Source organism: Drosophila pseudoobscura, chromosome X (assembly GCF_009870125.1).
Source record: "Drosophila pseudoobscura strain MV-25-SWS-2005 chromosome X, UCI_Dpse_MV25, whole genome shotgun sequence".
Lineage (NCBI taxonomy): Eukaryota > Metazoa > Arthropoda > Insecta > Diptera > Drosophilidae > Drosophila > Drosophila pseudoobscura.
In genome coordinates, this window is record NC_046683.1 from 52,380,273 (window position 1) to 52,396,125 (window position 15,853).

Below are 15,853 nucleotides of genomic sequence, written 5' to 3' on the forward strand. Positions count from 1 at the left end.
CGAGATTTTGGTGCCGAACGACAGTCTGGATCCCCACGATCCTGGGAAAATGGGTCCTGCTACGATCTGGCGCCATATATCTCAGATATAGCCTTCCGCCGAATGGTTGGATGTGCAAATCATTTGAATATTTGTTTGTTCTGCACGCTATATCTCAGCTATACGGCAGCCGATCGGAGCGTGGCATGGCTCTGCGTGATCGGGAGAGTCCTGCCAACCGATTGCCATCGGAAAGGACATCCTTTTCATCACGAATTATTATAATAATAGTTATTCAATAAAAATCAAGAATTAACCCACCAAGGAAAAGAAGACTCAAAAGGTGTCATCCACTGGATATCCCAACTAGATCCCTCCTATAACATTTCATTAACTTTTTGTAAATATTGTAAATAATGTATGTACCTTTTCCATATATGTTACATTAATTTTATGTATGTATCTCCTGTGATCAATTGTTTTTCTTCTTAAATGTAAAACTAGATTAAGTTGCCAGGAAAGGTAGCAGTAAACTTGTTTACAATAAAATACAAATTTTCCACATGAAAAAAAAGAGTAAATGTATATATTATATGGAAATAATTTGCTTACACACTTGAATACCCTAATGGATAAGTATTCCGAAGTGAATACAAAAGGGACAGATAGGCAAAAGATCTACTTTCCCAGTATCGTGAGAATCCAGACTATCGATCGGCATCAACATCTCTGATTCAAACATTTAACATTGCTCTCTAGTGCCCCCAAAAGATTCACCTTGGTTTAACTTAACAGAGCCCCGTTGCACTTTTTTAAAATCGTCAGCCCAAAAGTATGCCAAGATTTATTGATGATTATCCTCTAGCTTAGAGGGAGTTCTCGTGTAGATGAAGATTTCAATACGTTTCATGCTAAGTTCCAGATGGATTTAGAACCTTAAACGAGAAGAACAGAGATTACAATTTAATGATCATCGCTAGGGACTTTTTGGATACCCGTTTCAGGTTTCATTATTCGGAAAAATGTATTTTCATGGCCAATGATTGATATTTGGTATTATTTTCCCATACAAAATAAGCGCAATAATTTACACAGGCCAACAATTGGCAGACAAGTGAAATACTACTGAAAAAAACAGAATAAACTACAAATATTCGCATTGACAGGCGCCGGACCGAGAGAGCGACCCGAGACCAGAGGCGGTAAAACAAAAGGCCATTAACCATAACGAGGCTCGAAAAAACATTGGCAAATAAATTATAAATAAATGGAAACGCTGACAGCATTAATAAAGTTACATTACATCATTAATGAATACAATAACAAAGAATGGAATGAGAATGGCAAATTCAACAATTATGACAATAAATTAAGTGCAAAATATATAAATCAGCATGAGGTTGCCCTTTAGTTTGCTTATTTATTCATTTATATGGTTGATGTCGATATTCGATTTGGGTTTCCATTTAAATCCGAATCACCCAATCCCTAATTGCCTGTCAATACTTCAATAATTTCGACCGCAAAATGAAGAAGTTTCAGCCCGAGTATCCTACATTTATGGTATTCCACTGCTAACTATCTTAATTGTGGGTAAATTATACAATCGAAGCTGTCCTCCTTATAATCTTTCGTTGAAACTACCTTTCGATTGGGCCTCAGGTTGAGCCAGGAGTGGTGCTCCTAAAGCCTGTACATATCATCCCCAAGGAAAATGTGTAGCGAGACATATACTGTTCTTCCGGCTGCTGGACCCCAGCCAGAAGTCCGTCTCCAGTTACAATACCTCCATTCGGTTTTTATCGTTGGCCATAATGAAATTCAAAAGGGAGTTGAGAATCCGCATCCGCATCGTCTCTCTCTTCGTGGACCCATGAATATGTGAAAATAAACATTCAGGATTCTCGCTAATGAAGTGCTTTCATCTGCAATGTATGCTAAGTTTTTTTATACTTGCATTTCACTTTTGCCCCAGGCCTTTCACTTGAACTGTTTGCACAATGTGTGCAGCAGTTTGTTTAGCTTTTCAACGCTGACAGCCATCCCAGTGTCGCCCTGGAAATTTCATTTTCATTTGTCTATGCCTCACTAATTATTACGCAAATGTTGCCATAATGTGATATAGAACTCCCCTCGCCCCTCTTTCGGGGTAAACATTCGCAAGCAGAAGCTGTGATTCAAATTAAATTAAATGGAAATCAACTTTAATGAAATTAGACGGCACTCAAAAAATATAAAAAAAATCAAATCCAAGCTGGAATTAGTGTGGATTTTCATTTATGATTGGATTATGGATCTCATTCTCTTCATTGGCTGTGAGCCGTTCTTCTGCCACCTTTCACCTTTCCAGCTCAATTTCAGCTATCCCCCAAAGCCTTCCCCACTTAACAGGCTGCCAATTCTGCTAATTACAAAACACAGTTCTTTTTCTATTTCAATCTCCACCCAATTCTCAATCGGCACTGCCTTTCCCTGGGAAAATCAATAAATCCCGACGAGTGCATCCATGGATGGCCAATCATTCAGCAGAGGCCAGCAGGCATTCTCATTCATTCACTTGTAGCTGCAGAGCACTGCCAAAGGAGCAGGAGATGGAACATGAGCAGCGGTAGTCAGTAGCTGTTACAGAAACAGGAGCAAGAGCGGGAGCTGGAGCGGGAGCAGGAGCAGGAGCAGGAACAGGAGCAGGAGCCCCTGCGATGAATGGCATTTGCAATGATGTTGGCTGGATTATCTCCTGTTTATATGGGATTTATTTGCCAGTGGTGGAGCCAGAGTGGGAGCAGGAAAATCAGCAAAAGAGTTGCAGGAGCTGCGAGAAGCTGGGGTGAATGTGTGTTGCCATGGCGGCCGACGTGGCTTTTGTGTGCCTTGTCTGGCATTGCATAAATGTTTTGCCTTTTAATTAGCACGCATTTCACATTCGACATTCTCCGATGGCCTCCGATGCCGATGCTGAACCAGGATGCTCCTGCTACTGCTCCTGCTACTGCACTGGCTGCCCTTTTAATGCGCTTAAAGCTGATCCGCAGTAGGCCCTGACGATGGCGATGGCGATGATGAAGGAAATGACGATGGTTGGGTGCAAAATTCAATCAGCGACAGCTTCGAACTTCGGGTCGACTCCAGTAATGCAATCAGGACAAGGCGAAGGAAGACTCTGACTGAGAAAAATCTAGCAATGCTTGCCGCAAGCTTGTGGCAGCGGCAGCGGCAGCGGCAGAGGCAGCCCAGCGGAAATGATGTGCCACTCGAGTGTCCAACGAGCCGTGACCCCAAGTATGATGCAAGACAGAGAGAAGGAGGCAAAATTGTGTCAGCAGTGGCACTGGCACGCACAGGACCGACCAACTGACTGACTTTGCCTTATCCTTATCACTTTGGATAAGCTACGTGAGCCGTCGACGACAACAGCAGCGCCTGACAGTATGCAACAAGCAGCGTAAAGTGCACTCGATTGTTTAGCTGCCTGCGGGTGGTGGGGGTTGGGGTTGTAGAGTCTCCTTTGTGGCACACACAATATCTATATAAAACAGAAAATCACTTGGCATTTGGCCAAGTGCATACTAAACGCAGTCAATGCACCCAATGATAGGGAGAAAAGAATGGCATTAAAAAGGGCGGATGGAAATCGGATTTAAAGTCCCGTCTATACTAAAATAAATTACTCATAAGTCACTCATTAAAATTGCGAATATATGTATGTAATGATCCCGCTTATGGTTTGCATCCCCTATCGTTATAATCATCCGCTTCCCGCTTCCAGCTTCCAGCTGAAAGGCAAAAGAATATAAATCAAAAACTCCATCTGGTCGTTGCAGACACGTACTCGTACATATGATGTGTGTCTTTGTATCTCCACTTCGTCGTCTCTCTCTCTCTCTAAACTTTTATCTTTTAATTTTGTTAATTAATCGATATGTTCTCCTTCTCTCTCTCTCTCTCTCTCTCACACTGTTTGTCTGTGTCCCCTGTGGCCAAGCAAACAATTAGAAGAAAACGAAAAGGAACATCCAGCTGGCAAAGCGCAAAAGGCAACAGTGGCAAGCAACAGTCTATGGCCCCAGCCCCATTTTGTGCCCCGTTTTGTGGCAACAATAACACATGGCATCGACTCTTAGTCCCCCCTGCACCACCACCACCACCACTCCCCCACTTTACTTCTCATATGATTTACAGTCTCAAAAGCCGGCGGCAAAAGTTAAGAAATGAAATTTCAAGAAAATTGCACAAACAACAGGAAGCCGGGCAAAGGGCGGGAGCGGTGGGGTGCGGTGTGGTATGGTGTGGGGAGAGGCTTCGAGGGCATCGAGCCAAAAAGGAAATATTGTAAAACTCTGGCTATAAAGCAAATACACGATACATATCATCCATCGGGAGCGGTTGCCACAGAGACAGAGCAGGAGAGAGAGTGCGGGAGACCCCAAAAATGTGAACAGCACAAAAGTCGTTATCTTAATTACTTTTATAGCTTCGATTTGGGGCAAGTGGAGGAGCAAGCAGCAGCAGCAGCAGCACTACGGAAAAACAGTAACAACAACAACGGAAACATGACAACTGAAAATAAGAAGTGCGGGGCAAAAAGAAGCTCAACGGCAGGGATACCCTGGAAGTAAACAGTACCAGAAGGTATGTTAAAGTTTATTTATAGTTTAAGGGGACACATAAATACAAACGTTGGTAAAATACAGTAGTTCCAATTCTTGTTCCCTTCCTTTCCGCCTGGGTATCGTTTTCCAACAATATGGAATTCCTCTAAAAGCGACCACCATTTGTAGCTCAAAGCACTTAAAGAGCCTTAAAGCAGCCACAAAATATAAGCCCAGGCGATGTATGATATAAGGATATTATGTCATCACACACACACACATGTGGTGTATATTCAAACAGACCGCACTCACACACACACACACACACAGAGCCATCAGATATGGTAGATGCTGCCTCATTACCCCATAGAAATCTCCTCATATTTCGCACTTCATTAAGTCACATTTTTCAAGCGTTATCATCAAGGGGGAAGGATGGGCCTGGGGATGCTATCTCGGGATGTAGATGGTAGATACGGTATGGATGGTACGGGTACGGATACGTGTATGTGTATGTGTATGTGTATGTGTTTGCCTAGTTAGCACACCAGTTAATTAACTGCCTTCGCGCAAATATGTATGTACATATGTCAGAGCAGGCTCTATTCAGGTTACTGGGCCTGTGACTGTGACTGTGCCCGGGCCTGGGCCTGGGCCGTTGCCTGAGCCTCCGACCGGGCCTGTCCTTGAGCTGAGAAATTTTTGATGAGCCCCGGCCACAAGTCGGCACAGCACAGCCGCTTAATATTTCATGGCTGACTTTGGCTTGGCTTTTAAACTAGACACTTAATTAACATTTGGAATGGAAAGCCCTCAGCCTTCACACACGCCTCGCCTAGTCCCCTCCCCACCAACGGGCAGGCCAAAATCAATTTCCCTTTTGGGCCCTGGCAAACAGCAGCGGAAGCTGTGTGAGGCCGGATATGAAAGACGAATGCCCGCGGGCGACAATCGCATGGGGGCGTCACCAGGCCCAAAAAAGGAGACACACCCAAAGGGGGGAGCTGGTGGCAGCCACAAAAAGAACAAGCACCCAAGAACAACAACAAGTGGAAGAGGCTTTTAGTGTTGAAATTATTTTGCCATTTTCCATTTACGATTTACCATTTGCCATTTGCCTGTAAATGCGTTTTATTTCTGGCTTTTCTCCTTTGATTATTCATGTCGCATCAGGCAGGCGGCAAGGGGCTGGCGGCCAAAAAGCCAACATCAATAAACTGTTGACAACTTGGAAATAACAGCGAAAGAACTGTCGGCTGAGAGGAAAGGAAGGGGTTGGTCGGGACAGGGACAGAGACAGAGGCAGAGGCAGGGGCAGGGGCTCCTGCTTCTGGCACTTTGTTTATTGAAGTGCGCTAAACTTTTTAGTCGCCGTCGACGTTTACGTCTCGACTTGTTAATATTGAGCAGCGCATTATTTATGGCAAACTTTCCACCAAAACACTTTCAATTGAGATGGCGAGAAAGGGGGTAGAGCACGGAGCACGGAGCTCGGAGCTCGGAGCAGGGGCAACAGCAAGGTGAGACAGCGGTGTTCTTGAGTGTAACTTTTAACGAGTTCTCGCAGTTCACTCGAGTTGTGCCTCCACCACCTGAAATTTTCTCACCTGCAGTGCATCGAATGCAGTGCAAAAGTTTTTCGCAGTATCTTCACAACCAATAACTTTAAGTCCTGGCCTCCTGGCTTCCTGGCAGGTAGCCCTAGAGAGCGGGGGGAAATGTGGACTCGAGTCGAGTCGAGTCTGGGACTCGTGTCCGTGGCCACAGAAACCAACCATAAGCATTTCATTATTAGAACACAAAAATGTTTAAAATTTCATTAAATGGCTCTGTTGTCCAGCTCAAAACAAACATGGTCCCCAGCACAGTCCCCCAAGGCCTGGCCGGGATAACAAGGAACAAGTCAGGTGTTTCTTCAGCAAGGAGAAGCTTGGATACTCTTCAAAGAATGCCTAAAAAGGTGCCTAAATTACTTCACAATGGGACGTAGCTGATCATTGAGTGTCTTTGGATCATCGTTAGGTTTCGTGATCTATCACAGCGGCTGCAATCCTGTTCGATCTCTCATTCAGGCGAACCTCAGCCGATCTTAGAGTACATCCAACCAGCTACGCACTACAGCGCTTTCAGCCCTCTTCTGGGGCTGCGCTTGCCCCACAGCTAGTTGCTACCCCAAACCGCATCATAACAATAGCAGCAGCAGCAGCAGCAACAACAATAGTCGGGCAGAGCAGCAAACAATTCATAAAAACGTTTAACAAAACGCAAAAGTGAAATGCTCCTCTCCCCTCTCTCGCCATCACGGACACACAAACAACCGTACACTGACCAAACCCTGAAATGAAATTCCCAGACAAGCAAGCAGCAGGATCTGGACGGGAGAGAACGGAAGGGAATGGACCGAACAGAAGGGGACTGGTTGCCCTGGCAAACATTTTTCTGCGCTGCAATCATAATGAGCAGCCATTCCAAGCCACCACCGCCACAGGAGGAACCACCACCACCTCCAGCATCGGCAAAAGTGGTGGTCAAATTGGTCAGCAGCAAACATTGCAATTTCATTTAATAACAAAATATTTGGACAGCTCGAATGTCTGTCTAAGAGGGGAGTTCGCACAGTCAAAGGTCGAATCGGAGGGGGGAGAGCATGTGGGGTGCATATGGGGAGGAGGTGGAAAAGAGTTGAGGCAAATTATGACGTCTTTATGCAGAAATTATTTATGATTGCTTTGTCTAGACGTGGCGGCGGCGGCGGCGACGAAGCCACACAATGCACCGGAATTCCGGCTCCAAGTCGGGAGTCCTTACAATGTTTATGCGGGTAATTTATGTGCCGATTGCTCATACGCCACGTGCAACCAAGCAAAAGGTGAGAGGCAGCAGCAGCCACAACTGAAACTGGCTTAAAGTCCACTTGGCCACAATTTCGGGCACTTAAATTGGCCAGAAATTTCATTCCTTATTGTTTATCCACTCGTTAAATTTGGTTTTCCCGTGCCACGATTTTAAATAGGTCATCACTTCATGTCTCCTTCCACCGGAAGTAATGTTTTGAGAGGCTGGACATATACTCAATACTATTGACGAGCAGCCGGAAGCGGAAGCGGCATAAGGAACGAACGGCTTTAAAGATAAAACCTCAAACCAAAGGGCAGAAAAAAGAACTGAATGTAAATTGCATTGGGTTGAATTTAATTAACGTCGCATTGAATTTTAATCAAGTTCATTCAACAGAAACGGCGACACAACGTGACACAGCACGTGACATTATTTGCATGCGAAATTAACCCGTGACAGGCGACGGGTGGTAGGCGACGGGTGGTACCGGGTGGCGGTACCTTTACAAACAACTTTTTCACACGTTATATCCACGATATTGGAGGTAGCGATATACATACTATAGAGCGAGCAAGTGGAAGGAGTACCATGGACAGCAGCATTTTTTAATCAAACTCTTTCTCTCTCTCTCTGTCAGGCTTTTTCCCATGTCTGTTTGCCATTGATAGACAGTCCGTTCGTTCGTTAATAGATTGGAAATGTGAAATTGATAGGTGGCAACAGCACAGACGGAGCTCTCTCTCTCTCTCTCTCTCTCTCTCTCTCTGTTCCTCTATGTCCCTCCCTCTTTCTCGCTCTCAAATGTGCAGCCAATCCATTCGGCATACGATTCAATTGCAAATTGTTTACTGCCGTTGTCTGGCCTGCACAAATTTGTAGTTTTTGCCCCAACAAATTTGGCCAGAAACAGGTCCACAGAGGATCCACTGAGTGGTCCCAGTCCCAGTTCTAGTCCCAGTCCGAGTCTCAGTCGCAGTGTTATTTCAATGTGTGTGGGCCCTATAATCATTTCGTTTATTACGGGTGTACGGTTGCTGTTTTCCAACAATAATTGAAATATGATTTTCTGATTTACCAGTCAGACAAACAAGCAAAGCAGAGTAGGAGCCAAAGGATGCAAAAGCAAATTTGATCTCTGACTGAAAATGTATGCAAAATGAATTCATGACACGTCCTCGTCCCCCCCCCCCCCCCCCCCACACACACACACACACACACACACACATCAATTGGCACTGCCACTGCCACTCCCCCTTTGACTTTATTCATATGCACCATGCAAAACTGTCCAAAAAGTGTCACTTGAATGTCTCCCCCCCTCTTTCTCTATCTCTGTGGCAGTCCTTGTGGAAAGTCAGAAAGTTTTGTGGCCTTCGACCAATATGCAAAATAATGGACCTGCTTTTGGGCTATGCAAAATATCCAAGTCAGCCAATCGCTCGGGTCTGTTTAGGGAGAGACGTTTTTCGAAAACGAAGCCAGCACTTGAAATAAATTCAAATTCAAATTAAAATTCAAAATAAAGTGAACATGTAAATTGCATCTGTGTGGCGTGGTGTGGTGTGGTGTGGTGCGGAGCGGGGCGGTGCGGTGTGGCAAGTGCGGTTCCGGGAACCTGCTGCTCTATAGTTTTAGCGTTTCATTTCGTTCGTTTCGGTTTAGGGGTGAAATTCAATTAACTTGTCCGACGAGTTGATTGAAGTTTTGGCTTAGATGTTGACAGATTTCAAAAGTTGCATGTGACGGCGGGGCAGATGTCGTCAGGCCGTCAGGAAAGGTGGAAAGGTGGAAAGGAAGGCAAGGAATGTGGGCTAATATTTTGATATACATACGTATTCTGGAAGGTTTCCCCCTAGGTTGCGTGGCCACAATTCTTTGCCTCTCCCATTTGCATGCTCTACTGCATTCCTTTCTTTATGAGTATTCCTCTCTCTCTTTGTCTTTATCGGGGTTCTTCCTTCGCTCTCTTCCGCTCTTCGGTGGGTCACACACGAGTATTCCTGCTTTAGAGCTTTAGAGTTATTCACTTTGCCATCCAGTCCAGTTAACTGCTTGACATATGACCGTCATCATTTAGCACATATACGAGTATGTATCTCCTCTGGTGAAGCCATTTAAGAGCTGCTCTTAAAAACCATTTCAAATCACGCACAGTCCCCGACTCCTCCCCTACCCCTCTTTCGAGGAGAGACTCCGTTGGCAGCCCATTGAGTGGGCGTGTCAATAGCCCAATGCTGCATTTAAATTGTCCATTCCATTCCATTCCATTTGAACGTTTACGAGATGTGGACGATGTGCAGCAATGTCTGTGGTTTCCTTCTGCCCCGAAACCAAGCACTTCCCTTTCCCTCCTGCATCCACCATCTACCATCCACGACTGTTGGCCCACAAGCAAATGCACTTTTCTGGCCACGACTAATTTTATGGGCCCCCCAGTCCTGTCCCCATATCCATACCGTCTCCATCTCGGATCCCGGACTGAAGCACAAACTTTGTGTGCGCGTCTCCACTTTTTTTAATGGGCCTGGGGTCTGGCAGAGTGATTCCTCTTAACTCATAATTGCCAGCATGGCCAGCGCCGTCTCGGCCATTATGACAATTGGCAATGCACCAAAAAAGAATTAAGCAAAGAGCGGGCCAAGTTTCTGCTGATGCGTGGCCATGAAGCCATCGAGGAGAGCAATTAAATGACAAGCGAATTTAATGAGCAGACCAGACCAGATCCCAGCCAAGATGCTGGATGACTCTGGCTGGGATGTCCATTGGCCCTTAGCTCAATGGCCAAATTATTGTCACTTTGAAGTTGGCGCCATTGAAGATCAGGGCTCAAGCCGCAATCAGTAATTTAACAGCCGAAATAACATTCAATTCAACATTAATTCAACAAGCACCCTCAAAAATAAAAGTGATTCCTATATGAATGCAATTGTTGAACTGGCGATGCGTCGCTAATTCCCCAACGGACGGACCACAAACAAAGGTCACTGAGGCGTGATCTTTCACCCAGAACACAAAGCGATCCCACAATTCAAAACCCCAACGAAATGCAGTTTAAATTCTGGCTTTAATGTAGCAACAAATATGGTTAAACAGCAGAGAGGTCAGTGGGGTTAAAACCCTGCCCCCCTCGGGTTCAATTGTGTTCTCCCGCATTGTACGCGGCGGGGAGTGGAGGCCAGTGGAGTGGAGTGGAGTACTGTACTGGTACGATAGTGTATCTATTTGGTCATTTTATTTACATAACACTTTGGCATTAATCGATTTATGGCGCCCCCCTGGCGTTGACTTTCCGCGTCCCACAACAGCATAACGGTTCATTGAGCCTTGCTCGAAATTGTGCAAATAATTTGCATTATTCGTGGGTTAGTTTTCGCGGGCAGGACGGACAGCACGGAGAGCACGGGCACGGCCAATCATTGAGAATTGTTAGCGATAGTTAATTGCATTTTATGCGCAAAAATTTCAATTAGTTATTTAATTAAGTTGTAGCCAGGCCAGATAACTGGGGGTGGGGAGCGGTAGGGGGCCAGGGAAAAGCCAATAAAACTACTAAGCGACTCCTGTGGGATGTGGCAAATCAAAAGCAAATAAACATCGGAAATCCAATTGGAAATGGAATATTGAAATTGATTAATTCATTGGGTAATCGTATAAGCATTATCCCATCATATGCTCCATCTAGCGGCAATTTATTCCAACGATAAGCACCCCAGCCAGACGACCCATAAAAAAAACTAAACCCAAAACAAGATTTCCTTCCACTAGACCCGAAAAAACAAAATAGAAAAGGGGGAAACTGGGGGAAAAAATCTCGACCTGAGCTTCGTAAATGTTGTTAACATGGTAACGGGAGAATGAACACACACACACGCACACTCAAAGATACAGAGCACACGCACACACACACACACGCAAGCAGCACCTCCTAGATAGAGCACTCACACACTGGGATACACACAGGATAGAGGAACATTCGAGCGTTTTTAATTTGCGTATTTTAGTCACGTTCAGGTAAATCTCAATTGAATCGAATGTGACACCGGATGTGAAAATTGTGCACATTTTCCAAGCATTTTCCAAAGAGAAGAGGAAGCGGGATGGACAGAAAGAGGGAGACGGTGACGGAGATGGCGAAGGAGAGGGGGAGGGGGAGTGAAATGGCCATGTTGCTGCTATTATTGCTGCTGCTGCTGCTGTTGTCATCGACGCTTTGCTGTTCCCATTGCCACCACGCCCCCCAACCATTCCCGCTCATTCAGTCGAATGGCTCCTGATGGAGAGCGGAGCGCACGAGGCACAAACAAAGATCGCATCGGTAAGCATGCTGCACAAATGTTCCATGGAAAACACGTCGTCAAATCTATCTTACAGATGCATGGCCCCAGCCATGGACAGCCGTAGATGAATGACGGGGCATGACTCTGGGCCACCATTTCCTACTACACCTAGAGAAATTACAAAACAAAAAAGAATCCATTTGGAAGGAAGTGACTGGAAATTCGAGTGCGCGATGAGTGCTGTCATTATTTAGAGGTAATCTTTAGAGGTAACTATTACTATTTCCATGATTTGGGATCTACAATTATTAAGATATGTCTTTGGTAAAAGGTATTGACTCAGATCTACATAATATAATAGTATAAGTCCTATCCTAAGTTTTGAGCCATCTACATGCATATATTCCTTGCTTTTCATCCCGAAAATTCTCTCACTGCAGAGAGAAATCATGGGTATCGTTGTAAACAAAGCATTTACAGGACAGTACGAGAACGGACAACATTTCCCTTTCTCCTCTCCTCTCGCTCGCTCGCTCTCTCTCTCTCCGCTCTGGATTTTACCATTTTCAAATTCCCATTGACGTGAGCCCCGGCTACTTTCTGTCCGTGCCCGTGCCCGTGTCCTTGTCCGCAGAGCTGTCTCTAATATGCCGCACCTGATTTTTATGACGTCGAAGAGTGTGAACGATGTCCGAGTGTGGGAGGAGCAGCGGCAGCAGGAGGAAAAGGTGTAAAAGAGGGAAATGTATACTTGTAGGAGGATGCCTCGGATGCCACTTTGAGGCACGCACTTTGCGTGCCTCTTGTTGACCCAGGACAGGTGGCCAGGTGCCTAATGGAAGGATATTCATGTTCACGTCCTGGCTTGAAGCTGTTTCTGGTGCCTGGTTTCTGTTTCTATTTCTGTTACTCGCTTTGCTTTGATGTCGAAGCGTTGGGCAAATATTGACCCGGAACATTAACGCCAATTCAAATGGACCCTCAGGCTTCACAGACAGGAAGGAAGGCAGGCAGTCAGGCAGGCAAGAAGAGATATTTGTTCTTCGTTTTGTTCCATTCAGAATAGGGATATGAGTCTTCAAGTTGGGTACACTCCAGCCCTCGAAAATCAAGTTAGCCAGTGGTCTGGCTCTCCACATAATTACATTGTTATTTATTGAATTTTCGCCCCGAAAACTGCTGCAATATCAAAAACAGGAAGAAGGGGCCCAGCGACAGGGCCCCATAAACAACGTCAACTTTTGCCAGGCCAAAAATTGTTTAGCGACAAATTGTCACAGGCGCTGACAAGAGAGCCCCCGGACCCAGCCTCTCAGTCGAAGCTCAGGCTCTGATAGACGGACGGACTGACTGACAGACGGACGGACTGACGGACGGACGGACGGACTGACTGACAGACGGACATGATGCGTTGCTGCTGCCACAAAATATTCCACAAAGTCAACAGCGGCAAACAGCGAAATGAGGTCAACCATGAAAATTGCACCAGCGGCAGCAATTTCTCATTTTGAGTTTAGCCGAAACCAAAAAAAAAAAAAAACAAAAAATAAATAACATAAAAGTACTCCACACAAAATGAGAACGAAGACAGAGACTGAAGGATCGAAGCCTCAAATACCCTTGCAGATACACAACTCGTTCAGCGCTCAGTGATCGATTTCATAGTGCTGGTAAACGCACATGATTCGTGATTTTAGCGTTGCATAAAATCATCCATCTGTACGCTCCATTGTCTTAATACTTGATGGATTGCGTTTGGCTTAAACAAGACGAATTGTACAAAGAACTATTTAAATTTCACGTGACTGTCTTTTGGTGCGAGTCGCTAAGCTTTGCAACCAATATCGATAGGTGCTGAGCCGATTCTTTTAACGAAGACGGTGCGACAGGAATGTATCACCATCATACGCGTTCAGCAGCACTCAAAACATGATGAATGGAATCCATCATCGAGCGCTGATCAAGTCCCGCATTGATGTTACGGCTAATAGATATAAGATCCTCCTAAGATATTAAGATATAACCATTGAGTATTGTAATTATTATCCCTTTGATCGGAGTTAAATAAATCTCTATGAAATTGAATAAAATCTTCTTTCTGTTTTTCAAACAAGTTCCGAAAGGCATAATATCCTCTTCCAGGGTACAACAAATAAAAGTACTCCACAAAAAGAGGGAAAAATTTCGCGATGCGGTCTACTGGCTGCCGCTGTCGCTGCCACTGCCGCTTGTTGCTGTTGTTGTTGGATGTTCCTGCGGTCGATCGAAGAGAATGTTGTTGCTGTTGCTGTAGCATTGGTGTAGCATTGTTGTTGCTGCTGGAGCTGCTGCTCCTGGTGTCATGTCGTTCATCAGCGTAACAATTTTTATTGCTGTTCGGACCGCAACTTTGTTGTCGATAAAATTTTAATTCGCTTTGGCTTACATTTTTTACGGTTCCTTCGATTTCAATTTGCGGCACAACCAAAAAAAAGCCAAAGAGTCAGTGGAGCGGGGAAAGAGTTAATGAATTGAAGTAGTTTTTCTGCGTATGGCGATGAGGGCATGGTCATGGGTATGGGCATGGGCATGGGCATGGGAATTCTGGAGTCTCCAGCAGGGCATTCCCCATTCGTTGCAGCTCAATCTGCGGGGCATTTTTGCATGCATCCTCCGGCGGGGCCCTGCGCCAAATTGATTTATAGCGTTCAAACATGTTTCCCCCGAAAAAAAAGAACAGAAACGGGGGGATAGGGGGACAGACCTGGAGCTGTAGCTGGAGCTGGAACAGCGATCACGTCCCCAATTATAAACACAACTAATTGCCCCGCCAAATGTTGCATGAAAGCGTTGCAAATTTTTAATAACATGGCACACAAATTTTGTGCTAAATTGTCAACATTACCAGAAGGAGAGGCACAAAGAGGAGCCCCGGCAGCAGCAGCTGGAGGAACAACAGCTACATTTGCAACCAGAAACCGCAGCAGAACTTGCAACAGCAACACTTGACACAGCAGCAGCAGCACAAAGTAAGCCACAAGAACAACTAGAGGAGCTCCCCAAAAAGCAGTCACAGATTCTTCTATGAGGCACATTTATCATGGCTACCGTTTTTTTTGGCGCTGCACGCTTTTGACCTGCAACGCGCGTGCCACCAGCAACATGCACCGCAGCAACATGCAGACCAGCAACAACAATGGCAATCCGAAACGTTAACCTTGCCTTCAAATGATCTTTGATCTTATCTTGGGGCAGCAACAGCAGCAGCAGCAGCAAGAGGTAAAAGTGTTATAAATCAGTTGCATCTTTGCGCCATCTCTTTCTTTCTTTCCTTCCTTCTGTGCATGGCCCTCTCTTTCTGCTGTTTCCTCCTCACTCTCTCCCTCCTTCTCTCCCGCTGGGATTGCCTCCTTTTTGCCTGCTGATTAATTGAAATTTCACATTTTTCAAGCTCTTCGCAGTCTTCATTAATCGCCTTGCTCCCTCGCCCTCTCCCTGCATTCAGCATAATGTGGGGCACGCCCCAGACATGTTGCAAGTGCCACTTTTGGGTTGTTCTCCTTTGCTGCTGCTTCCCTTCCTGCCTTCCTGCCTTCCTCCCTTGCTGCCGCCCTGCTATTGCCTGCATTTGTTGTCCGCTGTTTAATGCGTTTTTAAAGTGCACAAACCACGCCCACGGGGCGTATGAAACCTTTTGCCGTTTCCAGCAATTAGCTCGGCGAATGTCATAAATGAACCACTGCTCCACCGCACCACCGCACCACCACACCACTCTCAGCAGCTGTCAAAAACTGCTCCGAACTAATGACAGTGCGATTGGACCAGAAACTGGAATTGGAATGGAAATGGAAATGGGATTGTGGAATAGGATAGGATGAAGCAGGAGATGGAGCTGCAGAACAGATGGAGTGCAGCTGAGTGGAGTGAAGTGTGGCAAGCCAAGGCAATTACACATGCAAATGGCTTGCCACAAACCTCAGACTGGAGCCAAGAGAAGATCATAAATCAGACGTCAGTAGGAGCCTCCTGTTAGTCGAAGGAAATTTCCAACTGCAGTCAAATGGCAGGGGGGGCACATAGAAAGACATAGAAATCAAAGATCATTCAGCTGTTTAGTCAAAATATCAATTAGTTTAGAGACCGAAAAGAAAGTCCACGGAGAAATGAACAAAAGTTCAGACCGAGGAAAAC

The 15,853-nt window shown here is 45.4% G+C and overlaps 1 long non-coding RNA gene across 2 annotated transcripts in view; it reads right to left on the reverse strand.

Annotated features, from left to right (window-relative positions):
* Window positions 1–294: 294 nt before the first annotated feature.
* Window positions 295–15,853, reverse strand: part of LOC117184673 (uncharacterized) — a 38,907-nt gene continuing 23,348 nt past the window's right edge. The window contains exon 3 of one of the 2 annotated variants that reach the window (XR_004470086.1): window positions 295–914. This is a non-coding gene — a long non-coding RNA (uncharacterized lncRNA). The remainder of the gene's footprint in view (window positions 915–15,853) is intronic. The other variant, XR_004470085.1, reaches the window with a different exon arrangement.